The sequence below is a fragment of the Lepidochelys olivacea genome (assembly GCF_965140295.1).
Source record: "Lepidochelys olivacea isolate rLepOli2 genome assembly, chromosome: 1".
NCBI classification, from domain to species: Eukaryota; Metazoa; Chordata; order Testudines; family Cheloniidae; genus Lepidochelys; species Lepidochelys olivacea.
Window position 1 is genome coordinate 336782390 of NC_140411.1, and position 15317 is coordinate 336797706.

General features: G+C 40.6%; 1 protein-coding gene across 4 annotated transcripts in view; it reads right to left on the bottom strand.

Annotated features, from left to right (window-relative positions):
- SEMA3D (semaphorin 3D) overlaps positions 1-15317 on the bottom strand; it is a 191550-nt gene that overhangs the window by 140761 nt on the left and 35472 nt on the right. The window contains exon 1 of one of the 4 annotated variants that reach the window (XM_084617318.1): positions 9215-9231. The exons of the other annotated variants lie outside the window; for them this stretch is intronic. The gene's annotated coding sequence lies outside the window, so the exon portion shown is untranslated. Of the gene's footprint in view, positions 1-9214; positions 9232-15317 lie in introns of those variants that run through there. 4 annotated transcript variants of the gene reach the window in all.

Sequence of the window (15317 nt, forward strand, 5' to 3'; positions counted from 1 at the left end):
AAAAGAAGAGGTTGAGATTCTCATTTAGTCACGGGACTCCAGGAGCCAAAACCTTAAGTGCCATGAACCTGGTCTAGGCCCATTCTTTTAGTCTAAGAAACAAAGTTAGAGATGGAGGTACCAGAACAATACGATATATCAAAAAGCAACAAGTCACCAGTCCAAGGCCAATGGAAAGACTCTTATAGAGCTGTGTGGTCTTTGGAACAGTACCAGGACTTGAGTAGATGGATTTTTTTTTTTTTTTAAAAAGCAAAGCATAAAAGTGGCTGAACTGCTAATCTTGCAAGCCTTTACTCATATGAGTAACTCTTCTTACACAAGTAGTTGTGCCACCTTGATTGGGAATGTTCATGAGAATAAGGACTACTCGTGTGAGTAAAAGCTTGCAGCATCCAGCCCATAGGTTTAGTATTTTGCACAGCTGGTACCTCTGATTATAGTAAGAGCTGTTTGTGTCCCCAGCACCTTTGGGCAATCGAGGCTGTACAACACAGGTAAACCTCCTCACAAGACTTCTGACATCTTCTCAGCCATGAGGACCCTTATGACTACAAGACACTTTGGGATCTTCGTGATTAACTAGCCTATATGAGATATTCCACACTGCTTTAGTGCTTTTAACTCCCAACCCTCTGGATTAAAAAGAGTTCTCTCTTCACAGCTGCAGCTCAACTTTGAGAGGAATTGAGAGACATCCAAAAATAAAGCCAGACAGAATTTAAAAAAAAAAAACAAAAAAATCCTTCAGTGAGGCATTTAAAAAGGGTGACAGATACAGCTGGATCTTATAAATACAACCACCAACTAAATATATATTTATTATACAACAGCCTTATGGGGACTGACCTTGAGAAGGACAATTTTGTACAAGGAACCAGAAGGAATATATATATATATATATATATATATATACACACACACACACACATACACACACACCATGAACAAATCAGATCAATAATAACAATATTTTGTACTTATATAGTGCCTTTCATCAACTCAGCATTTAGAATAAATAATGTATACATCCTTGAGCCATCCCTCAGGGCACTAAAGGTAATTATCTTGATTTTACATTTGGGAATGCTGAGGCACAGAGTGGTTAAGAGCCTTGATAAGGCGCAGAGATGGAAATAGATCTCAGAATTTGTGATTATAAATGCCATGTTCCAGCCACGAAGAAAAGTCTCCCTGATGAAAGAAGTTATGCATCAAAATGGAAAAGGTATTAGGTATCCGCTGAAAAAAAATTGCAACTAAACAGAGTCCAAGACATTCAAGCAAATAGAAACCTAGTTGCAAAGGCAAGAAATCTTTAGAGCAGCTTTGCCAATTTATCAAGCCTGGATGCTATGCACTATCAAGAGCAAACTAGAAATGAATATTTTAAATCTCTACAATCTACCTTTTCAGTGGCTCTGTTATCCCTGCATCTGGAGTGCGGAATTTTTACTAATGTCAATGAATGGGAGTAAGATGTTTGCTCTAAGGGCCAAACCCTGGCCCTGCTGAGGTCAGTGGGAGTTAGGCCATTGATTTTAATGGGACCAGTGATTGTCTGAGGGCAGGTCTACACTCAGAATGCTGCAACAATGCAGCTGTAGCGGTTCAGTGAAGACACTACTCCGCTGACGGGGGAGAGAGTCTCCTGTCGGCAGTTAGCTACCGTCTCTCACAGAGGTGGACTATGTCAGCGGGAGAAGGGGCTAGGGCAGTATAACGCCATCGCTCAGGTTTATGTAATATAGACCTGGCCTAAGGGAAAAAGGCATCCTAAGGACCCAATTATCCAAACTAGTGAACATTTCCTCTGAGGTGCTGACTAGCCTCAATTCTCACTGGTCTAGATCTTCGACCCTGCTACGACAAAAGGAAAAGGAGTACTTCTGGCACCTTAGAGACTAACAAATTTGAGCATAAGCTTTCGTGAGCTACAGCTCACTTCATCGGACCCTGCTACGGCTGCGTAGTACCATTCCCGCTGACTAGAAGGGCCACTTGAGAATACTCCCTGTGTTTGGAATTCTGGGGTGGCATAGAGTCAATGTAACATACAGCCTCCCCTTCTTGGGGCCCTTTCCAGGGAAAAGGCCGTGGCCAGGATATCCCTACATGCCAGAAGCCCAGAGTACTGCAGCATCTTGGCAGCCATATGTAACCAAAATATATAGATTTTTGAGAGATTTGAGGACACTTGGCACCTTTCAGGAAGCACTTGCTACCGTGCCAAATTTGCTTTCTTCCAACCCCCCACCTAAGCTGCCCCAGGTGCCCAAAAGCCCAACCCAACGATAGCACCCAATGTATGGCGAAGGCACTCACTGAGCACCTTGAAAGAGACACTTGCCATCCTGCTTGGCTTCCTGAGCCCAAGCCCAAATTCCTTCATCTTTAACATCAAACAAACTACTAACACAAGAAAAACATGCTGAAGCCAAAAGAATGATGGCAAAAGAAGACTGAAGTCATAAGTTGCCCTTACATAGCACAAGTTGGGCTACACAATACCATTTCAAGGACAATATAAAACAGGGCCATGAAAGTGACACTGAGATGGGCACTTCAAAATTGTGTTTTAACTGAAGACCTCCCTACAGGTTCAGATATACAGTTCATCACAGAAAGACAAATGTCATCCAGAGAAAGTTAAGATGAATTTAACAACATAGGCCAAGAACTGTCACCAACATGCTACAACAATGAGTCAGATCTGCAGCTAGCATTGTACAGAGGCCCACTGGTGCCAACTGGCGAAGGGTTCAACACTGTTTATTACAAGCAACTCCTGTCTCAGACCCGACATGCTCAATACATCTAATACACCACTTTCATGGTATTTATCCATAAAGGGTAGCATGTGAGGTCTCTAATGAAAGCTTATAACTTAATGACAAAAATCACTGTGAGTTGTGTGTATGGGTACTAGTTAAGGATTAATGTAGCTATACTGAAATTTATGCCCTTATGATCTTGTAGTGAAAGTGAATCACCAAGGAATGTGTCTCAGTGATGGCCCAATCAAGTGGCAGAGAGTTATCACTCTTCCCTGCCTAATTATGTAATGTATTGCTCAATTGTCTACCATTGCAACAAACCAGAAAAGCCCATGGAAAACCCCCAAAGACAAAACTATGATCACTGAAGCCACTCGGAAGGGATAAAGAACTATAAGACCATAAGGGGATGGCCCTGTCTGCAAATAAAGGCAAAAGTCTGATTCTGCACATCACATGGTGGAGAAAGACACCCTGCATCCATTCACAGAGGAGCAGTAGGTGAAAGAATGGGCCCTGGCTCCTTCCAGTTAGGAAGCGCTGCAAAAGACTGAACTTTGGGGTGAGAATCTACTTTGTTGGATAGGAAAGGCGATTATTAGTGTAGGCCCTGGTTTGGTTTTGTATGTTACCATTTGTTTCCCTCACTCTCTTGTTTCTATTTGAATCGCTCTTCTTTCTTCAATGAATTTGATTATCATTTTTTAAAGGAAATTTAAGTGGTGTGTGTGACACAGGAGCAGTGGGCTAAGGTAAAACTGAGCTATGCTGTTCCTTTGGGAACAGATGTGGGACTCCTGGTGGTATCTGGTGATCACAGGCTGGATAGCAGGACACTTTGAAGGGACTTGGGCGGGGGTGCAGCTATTGTCAACTAGCAGAGGCGGTATAGGCCAGAGAAGAGTGCTTGAATGGCCAACAGCCAGTCGTGTTATGGAGTAACACCCAGCTGGCATAGACTAGACTCCCTGGGTAGGTGGCAAAAAGGCGATTGGAGATCTGGGTGGCCTGAGAAGCGTAACAGAAATGAATCACCATCACTTCATCTGGCCCAGTTGTCCCCCTGCACCACCCACACACATACACAATAGTATTTGAGCACCTTGCAGTCCTTTAATGTATTGAGCCTCACAATATCCCTCTACAGTAGGCAGTATTTTACAGTTGGAGCACCAAGACCCATAGAGATGGACTTGCCCAAGGTCATGCAGAAAGTCTGTGCAGTGCAGGTAATTGAACTTCCGGTCCCAAACAAACACCCTAACCCTTGGACATACTTCCTCTCAGCAATGACAACTGATAAGATGACTCATAACAGAATTGCCATATTTGAAAGCTCAAGGGCTGCCATATTGCTGATAAAGAAATTTGAGGCCAAAATTGACTGCCAAGATATTAATGTACACAAAGATGAACACAGTAACAGATTTTTGTACCATCTCATTTCACCCAAGAGATTCTGGAAGTGAGTATAAATAATAATAGTGACACCCACAGTGTGAACAGTTTTCAGTAGGTTCCAGGTTGATCCAGAGAGTCTAATGTGATCTTTAGGGATTATAGGAGGGTGGACGGCCTCTAGTAATGTTTAGCCACATATGAAAAAAAGAAGCTCTGGGGGTTACAGCACAGCCCTGGGAGTTGTCAGACCTAGGGCAAGTCACTTAAATGAGCATACTTAAATTTAGGCACCTATATCTATATGTAGGCACCCAAATATCTGCCTTGTTTTAGAAGTACTTATATAAATATTTACATGTATGAAATTAAATATAAAAATCCACAATGTAAGGAATAGCCAAAGGATAAAAGAAAAAACAGAAAAAACCAAGTTTAAAATAATAAAAACCTTATGTGCCTCCTAAAAAAATTAAAAATTACATTGAGAGTCATCCAACTGACTCACAATCTATAAATTGATCTGTGTCCCTTTGACTTCTGTTACTGATTGCCCATCTCAAAACAATGTAAATTGTATATGTTTGGTCAAAATAATAGTTGTAGGTGATTTGCTTCTGCTGGTCAGTAGCCTATAAATGCTGCAGCATAATCCACACCATTTCCTTAACACCGGAGACAACTTTACAAGGTGCCTCTCAAAAGCAGATTTCCATCTGGATCAGTCATTGCTCTTTCAGAGTGATGCTAGAAGGAATTGTTAGGAAAAATCACAAAAGTCAGCCCAACAACATTAATATAAAGTGAAAGGGAAAACACTGACAACCTACGTTCAAGTAGTTAGAACCGTAAAAAAATGTGGGCTTGTCACCTGGATTCTATGCCAGGGTGACCCCTCGGCCAGGCCCCAGCTCTCACCCGGGTCTATGCTTGGCAGTGTCTGGGTATCTCAGCATGCACTCCAGTCTCAAGAGGCGCAGCCCTTTGGCCGAGCCCCTTCCCGAGGGTCAGTAAACAGAAACAAATGGGAATTAACACAAAGGAGTGGTTCCACAGCTGCATTAAAAATCCTCCTTCAGAGGGCACTGGTCAGGATGTGGCCCTGAAAAAGAGTTCACAAGTAAACAAAGGCATAGTCCCTTCTTCAGGTGAGTCAGCATCAGGCCCTCCTTTCCTTCAGGGAGGGGCCATCAGTTGGCAGGACCTCCTTGGATGACTGCTTTCAGCCAGCCCTCTCTCCTGGAGCTGAGGATTTAAGGCCTGCTCTCCTCCCTGGTCTGTCATCAACTGAGCTGGGTTTCTCCCTTTTTCCCCTCTAATTCTGACATTTCCCACTGGTGTGATGGCATGGGGCCACTTCAGCACACATTAGCTCATTAATCTCCTATTGCCCAGGGTGGGGTTTGAATACCCTCCTTAAAGGGCTTCTTTTAACATTAGTTTAAAGGATTGAGCATATTCCTATTGTTGTAGCTCACTGCTCTCATTATGGGGGGTGGGAGGAGGGGAGGGAAGTGTCTTTTCCCTTACCTTACTCCAGGCAGATGTTAGCCATGGGCGCGGTCTCAATTCCAAATTAATTACTAATATTTATCAATAAGCACATAATTTATGTTCCTTTCCTGAAGGGGTGTTTTCTCCAGCCCCACCCATGGCTTGTTCTGAGACGCGCATCCATATCTCAATGACTGGAAGGCATCTATCCAATAATATAAAGTGATGATATGTAAAGTGAGAGTGTGCAACTCAAGCACCAATGACACCATTTTAAGATCTGAAAAGTACATCCCATGGGGCTCTGGATATGGTGATGTATGGTTTAGGTCTGCAAATCGCCATAGTTATCAGTATACTCTGCCACATGATCAATTATGCACCATCCACCACAGTTTGCTTGTTTTTACTGGCTCAACTCATATTGGCTTGGAATTCAGGGATGATGAAAGGGAGTTGAGATAGAGGGCACCACTGATTGTTGCCTTCTGCCAATTGCAAGTATCTTTGTTTGAGAGCCATTTATTATGATCATTGCCCAAGATAAAAATTGCCATGAGCCACATTTGGCATTTGATTTGATTCCCATTTCCCAGAGGATTCCACAAAGCAGCTTTTCAACTGCTTTTAAATCATTTTTCATACTAAAGATATTGCAAATGTAGTTACATAACCCTACACCACTTCAAATACTTCAGCTATGATCTTCATGTCTCAGATTTTTATACATATATGTTTTGCATTAAAGTAGACAGCAAATTAAGGACTTGCAGAGACTTCCCACAAGCAAAGTTAATACTTAACATAAGGGATCATCTTCATATTTTATTCAGCGTGCATATGCTTTTTACATGCCAATAATGTAACTTTGATTTCTAAATATCCCTATTAAATTAGGCAGACATACTGGGATTTGGAACACCTTCCATTTGATAACAAGTACCGGTCAAAACTGGAACCATTTATCAAAAGCTTCTCAAACTTAGAAGTTTCTTACAAAATGGGATCTGAATCTGTGCCATCCACTGCATTTGCAAAACTGACCAGGCTTTGCAACAACCATTTCAGTTGTATTGTTTCCTGGGTGTCTAATGCTTTAACAAACAGAATTACTACAACCACCTGTGTGTTTGTTAAAAGTATCAAACATTGGCATAATGACAGTTTTAAGTCTTACTTAGGTAAACTAATATTTTAGCAAATATTCTCAAATCCCAGAGGAAAAATTTAAAAATGTAAACACTTGGTTTTGGTCCTAAAGAAATTCCTCCAAAGGGCACATCATGCTACTTAAAAACACAATTACATAGGAGATACACAACATCAAACAATCCAAAGCAGCCGAAGCTTTTCCCATTCCCCTGCCTCATGTATCAAGATGAGATTGGTACAATGACGTTTTGTAGTAACTTGAAACTGAAATCTAGCTGATGAAACCCCTACACTAGGAGTTTGCAAAGGTATCACTCAGGTCATAATCTGAACACAGTGAGGTTGCAAAAAAAATGTAATCGACCTGCAGAATTTTCATTGTGTGAAAAGAACCCACCTTCACTGCAAGAATCCAGGGTGCGCCTATGGGATTGGGTGTTAGAGCAAGCACCTATTAGATTTCTAAACCAAATAAATTCAGTATGGAAATCAATGAGTTACAATGAAAATGAAAACTCAGAAGGCCATAGTCAGTCACTTTTCAGGGAACACCCACGCTTGTATTTCATTTTTTATATAGCACATTGTTATTGCTGCTGTAGACACTTAACGGCCCTATCAATGTGCTGCTGTCTGCCATCAACTCCTAATGAAATCTGTGAAAGCAGAAGGCAGTTGGTGGATTAAAATAGGTGCTCAGCACCTTGCTGAGTCAGTCTCACAATGAGGTGTCCGAGCTCTGAGGCTCTACAACTACTGCACTTTAATACATTTTTATTCTAGTACATGTTTAACATACACATAGAAAAGCTTGTATACTTCTCATATCCATTAATGAGAAAGGGAGTTTTGCCATTGACTCCAGTAGGAGCAGAATTGCAATCCTTTTACAGTAGCTTTCAAGTGTGGAAATAATAAATTGTGCTGCTAATTACATGGTATTGTATGAGATGAGTGTATCTCCTTTTCTGTCCGTCTCATTCCCTTCCCCATAACAATGTGGCTAACACTAGATATGGTGTTTTACAACTGTTAAAGAGGTCACATATGTATTTTGATCCACAATAGTCTACTTGGGCTAGATTGAGCTATGGTGATTTACAACAGCTGCGTTCCAGCTAATTATGTTCATAAAACTTACTATAAACTATTAGAACATGGACACATAGACAGTGCTTTCAAGTAACAATCACCAATCAATGGTCACCTGTATTTTCATTGGCAGAACACCAGATTTCTCGAGACATTTTTGGTGTCAAAGCAGAGCTGAAATATCAAAATTCCTTCAAATACTTCTCCACCACTATTATCTGCAGCTGCTTTCAAAACCTGCTGCCTTTGGTATCACTTACATTCCCACAGGAAGATAAACCTCTGTGAGGCAAGAAAAAAAAGACAGTCCAATAGGAAACACACAAATTAATTCTTTTGATGCTCAGTGATAATTTGCAAGTGTTATACCTACTGAATTATGTGTTTTGTACTCTTTGTGAATGTTATTGCCTCTTAGATTGTTAATTTGAAAACAGACCAAAATAAAACCAACTGAGAGAGCCGATGAATTCAGAATCAAGTACTGTATTGTCATGCTAGTTCTGGCCACTGAATAGCTTGAATACAGGCAATTTACTTCTAGGCACTGGAATATTAAGAAAAACGTCAAGAAGAGATTATTGAAACTGGCTGTTCTCTTTGGGATCGAAGAGAATATGAAATTGTCAGCTGTAGACAAGATAATATATGTGGTGGTGTAATGGGGGACACACCTCTTGGGCACTATGGCCTCCTGCTGCTGCAAGCAATACAGTAAGCCTTTCCCTGCTCCTAGCACCCCCTGTAGGTTATCAACAGACATGTAGCCCTGCTTTTGCAAGTGCAGGTATTCTGCCCCTATCGCCCACCCCAGTGTGACCCCAACCCACAGGCAGGATCCCCCCCAGCATGTTTCTGTATAAAATGGCAACCTCCATGCAACATAATCTCATACATGCAGTGTGTGTGAGGTCAAAAGCACAGGAACCCTGTTCCTGCAGTCCTGCCCCACTATCCAACTAAGTATCAGCCTTGCTTGGCAGGTCTTCTTCAGATCAGTCCTTCACCTACTTCACACTGGGTAGCAGAGAGTTCAAAAACACTATCTGCCCTCACCAAGGTCTTCAGCCCCAGCTCTGAGCCCTTTAAATTCAGCCATTTGCTTGAGCTTCCAAACAAACCTTGCTCTCTTCTCAGGGTTTACACCACTTCACTAGTAGCTGGTGAGAGAACCCAGGCTCACCCACTGCATGTTCCAACCCATGGACTTACAAACACCAGACACATACAGCTCCCTTCAATTCATTGCTGCTACTTCCCCAGGCCTATTCCCACCCGGCCCCTTTATCTTCACCCCTTACCTCAGGGTTAAATTTCTCCAGTCCTATCTCTCCCACTTTAAGGGAAATGCAGTCAGAACCAAACTCTGGTTATCCCTCAAGCGTGTTTAGCCAGACAGGATCCCCTTCCATGACACTCTACTCTCAGCAAGGAACTGAGCTGCTAAGGCCCTGTAGCTCCTTTTATCAGAGCCTGCTGGACTCTGATTGGCTGCTTCCATGCAGCCTCTCTAGGCAGGCCTGGAGGACCCACCTTCGGTGCTCATTTCCTGGGGTGGGGTGTGGTAGGATCACAGTGCTCCAGCAGGGGTCATGAAGGTCTTGTATGCCCCCTTAACAGGTGTTCTTGCACTTTAATTGTTAAATATTCATACTGAGAAATTTTATTTTAAGAGGTTTAATTTTAAAATCCATTAGCATTATAACAAATGAACAATCAAAAAGTATTGATATTACATTTCAGAACTACAGCTATTTCAACAAGGCACCTTCTTATTTGTAAAAAGAAAAGGAGTACTTGTGGCACCTTAGAGACTAACAAATTTATTTGAGCATAAGCTGTAGCTCACGAAAGCTTATGCTCAAATAATTTTTTTAGTCTCTAAGGTGCCACAAGTACTCCTTTTCTTTTTGCGAATACAGACTAACACGGCTGCTACTCTGAAACCTTCTTATTTGTGTGGCTAAAAAAATATTCAAAATGAGATGGCTCAGAACTATAATGCTGTATTGTTTTGGAAACCCAGTGGCCCTATTTGTTTAATTTAATCTCTTAAACTTCATGATTATCATGATAATAATAATGATCTAAAGAATGTCTATTACTATTGGAACTTAAATGGATAGTGACAAATCTGAAAACATCACTTACAAAGCTACCCATAATGACAGCACTAAAGAAGCATCGTTCTTCCTTACAGAAATATTAATCACAATTATCTTGTTTGGAATAAAAAATAAATGTAAAAAATTATATTGCAACAACAACAACAACAACAAACATTGAGCACATAAACATGTGTTTTGAATTGCACCCTGTCATTAGTCTTGGGAGCTGCCATATCTCCAAAGGATGTCTTGATTGAGAAATCCATGACACTGGTCACAGAAAGTTCAACCCAAGGGATGACATCAATCTTAACTGTTGCAGTGGGAAATACAGTGAGAGGTCTCAGAAACCCTGACCATTCAACACTTTCATTTAATCACAGACCCTTAAATGGCACAAGGAAGCAAACAGGAAGCCAATGTCTGACTTGAGCATAATGAGAAAGGCTGTCATAAATATAAAGGGAAGGGTAAACACCTTCAAAATCCCTCCTGGCCAGAGGAAAAACCCTTTCACCTGTAAAGGGTTACGAAACTAGGATTACCTCGCTGGCACCTGACCAAAATGACCAATGAGGAGACAAGATACTTTCAAAAGCTGGGGGGAGGGAGAAACAAAGACTCTCTGTCTGTCCGTGTGATGCTTTTGCCGGGGACAGAACAGGAATGGAGTCTTAGAACTTAGTAAGTAATCTAGCTAGATATGCATTAGATTCTGATTCCTTTAAATGGCTGAGAAAATAAGCTGTGCTGAATGGAATGGATATTCCTGTTTTTGTGCCTTTTTGTAACTTAAGGTTTTGCCTAGAGGGATTCTCTATGTTTTTAATCTAATTACCCTATAAGGTATTTACCATCCTGATTTTACAGAGGTGATTCTTTTTACTTTTTCTTCTATTAAAATTCTTCCTTATGAAATTGAATGCTTTTTCATTGTTCTTAAGATCCAAGGGTTTGGGTCTGTGGTCACCTATGCAAATTGGTGAGGATTTTTATCAAACCTTTCCCAGGAAAGGGGGTGTAATGTTTGGGAGGATTTTGGGGGGAAAGACGTTTCCAAACGGACTCTTTCCTAGTAATATACCAGTTAGACGTTTGGTGGTGGCAGCGAAAGTCCAAGGGCAAAAGGTAAAATAGTTTGTACCTTGGGGAAGTTTTAACCTAAGCTGGTAAAAGTAAGCTTAGGAGGTTTTCATGCATGTCCCCACATCTGTACCCTAGAGTTCAGAGTGGGGAAGGAACCTTGACAAAAGCTAAGGCATAAAATAGTTACACCTAGCAAGGGACATAAGAAGCAATAAGACGACATTCTATAAATACATTAGGAGCAAGAAAAAGATAAAGAAAAGTGTGTGTCCTCTTCTTAGCAGGAAGGGAGAACTAATTATGGACAACATCAAGAAAGGTGAGGTATTTTGTACCTATTTTGCCTCAGCCTTCACTAAAAACATAAATTGTACCAGTCAAATTAGGGAAAGAACAGATTAAAGAATATTTAGATAACTTAGATGTATTCAAGTCAGAAGGGCCTGATGAGGAAAAGCAGCATAAGCTCTGGCAAGCCAAGTGTAAAAGAATAATTAGGCAGGCCAAAAAAGAATTTGAAGAACAATTATCAAAAGACAAAAAATAACAATATTCTTAAGTACAATAGAAGCAGAAACCCTGTCAAACAATCAGTGGGATCAATGGACAATCAAGGTACTCAAGGAGCATTCAAGGAAGACAGGGTCGTTGTTGAGAAGCTAAACAAGTTATGTGCATCAGCTCTCACTGTAGAGGATGTGAGGGAGATTCCCACACATGAGCCATTCTTTTCAGGTGGCAAATCTGAGGAACTGTCCCAGATTCAGGGGTTGACAGAGGAGGTTTTGGAACTCTTGATAAATTAAACAGTAATAAGTCACCAGGAGCAAGATGATATTCACCCAAGATTTCTGAAGGAACTCAAATATGAAATTGCAGAACTACTAACTGTGGCATGTAACCTATCACTTAAATTAGACTCTGTACCAGATGACTGGCTAATAGTGAATATAATGCCAATTTTCAAAAAAGGCTCCAGAGGTGATCCTGGCAATTACAGATCTGAAAGCCTAACTTCAGTACCAGGACAACTGGTTGAAACTATAGTAAAGAACAGAATTACTAGACACATAAATGAAAACAATGTGTTGGGGCAGAGTCAACATGGCTTTTGTAAAAGAAAATCACGTCTCACCAATCTATTAGAATTCTTTGTGGGAGTCAAACATATGGAAAAGGTGATGCAGTGGACAGAGTGTACTTGGTTTTTCAGAAAGCCTTTGACAAGGTCCCTCACCAAAGTCTCCTAAGCAAAATAAGCAGGATAAGAGGGAAGGTCGTTTCTTGGATCAGTAACTGGTTAAAAAATAGGAAGCAAAGGGTAGGAATAAATGGTCAGTTTTCACAGTGGAGAGAGGTAAATAGCAGGGTCCCCCAAGGGTCTGCACTGCGATCAAATCTGTTCCATATATTCATAAATGATCTGGAAAAAGGGGTAAACAGTGAGGTGGCAAAGCTTGCAGACAACGTTAAATTACTCATGATAGTTAAGTCCAAAGCGGACTGCAGAGAGTTACAAAGGGATCTCACAAAACAGAGCGACTGCGTAACAAAATGGCAGATGAAATGCAAAGTAGAGCACACTGGAAAACACAATCCCAACTATACAAACAGAGTGAGCTATTGCCACTCAAGAAAGTTCTTGGCATTAGTGTGAATAGTTTCTTGAAAACATCTGCTCAATGTCCATCAGCAATCAAAAAAGATAACAGAATTTTTTGGAACAGTTAAAAAAGGGATACATACTATATACATCCATGGTACACCCAAACCTTGAATACTGCACACAGTTTTGGTCATCCCATCTCAAAAAAAGATATATTAGAATTGGAAAAAGTAGAGAGAGGAGCAACAAAAATGATTAGGGGATGGAACAGCTTCCATATGAGAAGAGATTAAACAGACTGGGAGTGCTGAGCTTCAGAAAGAGGGATATGACAGAAGTGTATAAAATCAAGAACCAAGGTCACCCAATGAAATTAATAGGTGGCAAGTTTAAAACAAACATAAGAAAGTAGTTCTTCACACAATGCATAATCAACCTGTGGGACTTGTTGCCATGGGAAAACCAAAGTATAATTGGGTTTAAAAAAGAATTAGGTAAGTTCAATGAGGATAGGTCCATCAATGGCTATTTGCCAAGATAGTCAGAAACACAACCCTGTGCTCTGGATGTCTTTAGGTCTCTGATTTTCAGAAGCTCAGACTGGACAACAGGGGATGGATCACTTAATAATTGCCCTGTTCTGTTCATTCCCTCTGAAACACCTGGCAATGGACACTATCAGGAGGCAAGATATTGGGGTAGTTGGATCAATGGTCTGACCCAGTATGGCCATTCTGATGTTCTTATGAAATTCACCATAGCATGCTTAAGGAAATAGTTGAAGCAAACTCAGAACCATTAGCAATTATCTTTTGAGAACTCATGGAGGAATGGTGAGATTCTAGAAGACTGGAAAAGGGCAAACATAGTACCCATTTTTACAAAGCAAAACAAAGAGGATGCAGGGAATTATAGACCAATCAGCCTAATTTCGATACCTGGAAAAATACTGGAACAAATTATTAAACAATCAGTTGGTAAGAATCTGAAGGATAATAGATTTACAGGGAATAGCTGGCATGGATTTGTCAAGAACAAATCATGCCAAACCAATCTAATTTCCTGCTTTGACAGGATTAGTGGCCTAGAGGATAATGGAGAACCTGTATATCTGATATATCCTGGCTTTTAAAAGACTTTTGACACAGTCCCATATGACATTCTCATAAGCAAACTAGGAAATATGGTTTAGAAGAAATTACTATAAGATGGGTGCACAACTGGTTGAAAATCTGTACTCAAAAATAGTTATCAGTGGTTCACTGTCATACTGTGAGGGTGTACCTACTGAAATCCTGAAGGTGTCAGTCCTGGGTCCAGTATTATTCAATATTTTAATTAAAAACTCGGATAATAAAGTGAAGAGAATGCTTATAAAATCTGTGGATGACACCACACTCAGAGGGGTTTTTAGCCCTTGGAGGACAGAATTAGAATTCAAAACAACCTTGATAAATAGGAGAACTAGTCTGAAATCAACAAGATGAAATTAAATAAAGAAAAGTACAAAGCACTATGTTTAGGAAGGAAAATTCAAATGCACAACTATAAAATGGGCAGTAGCACTGTTGTTAACAATCTGGGATTACCGTGAATCACAAACTGAATATGAGCCAACAATGTGATGTAGTTGCAAAAAGTCCAATATCCTTCTGTGTATTAACAGGAATGTCATATGTAAGACACAGAGTTATTGTCCTGCTCTACACAGCACTGGTCAGGCCTCAGCTGGAGTACTGTGTTCAGTTCTGTGCTTTAAGAAAGATGTGAACAAACTGGAGAGAATCCAGAGGAGAGCAACAAAAATTATAAAAGGTTTAGAAAACTTAAGGTATGAAGAAATGTTAAAAAAGCTGGCCATGTTTAGTTTTGAGGAAAAAAGACTGAGGGACAACATGATAACAGTCTTCATATATGTGAAGGGCTATTATAAAAAGGATGGTGATAAACTGTTCTCTATGTCCACTAAAGATAGGACAAGAAATAATTGTCTTAATTTGCAGCCAGGAAGATTTATGTTAGATATTATGAAAACTTTCATATTATAAGGATAGTTAAGCACTGGAATAGGGTTCCAAGGGAGGTTGTGGAATTCCTGTCATTTTTAAGAACAGGTTGGACAAACACCTATCAGGGATGGTCTAGGTATACTTGCTCTTGCCTCAGCCTAGGGGGGTTGGACTTGAAGACCTCTCAATGTCCCTTCCAGCCCTAAATTTCTACGATTCTATAAGTGTATGGACTCACAGCAGCATGCCTTGTTCAGCAGGTTGATGACTATGGTCTGCACTAGCTAAAGCTTAAACTTCGACTTCAAGGATACCTGTGAGTAAAGCACATTCCAGTACTGGAGGCTGGTGACAAAGGCCTGATTGGTGTGAGGTTCACATTAGGGAGAAACGACCACAGCCTCCTGGTGAAAGGCCCTGAAGACCATGGCTGCTGTAGACCTCACCATTACAAATAGTCAATTTCCCATCTTAAGTATGTGAAAAAGCAGATATTTCAGATATCATTGCAAGGAGATGCTGGCAAATTCTGGCTTTTTTATTGACACCCTTATTACTGCAAAATTGAAGAACAGCAATGGATCACAGTGGATTA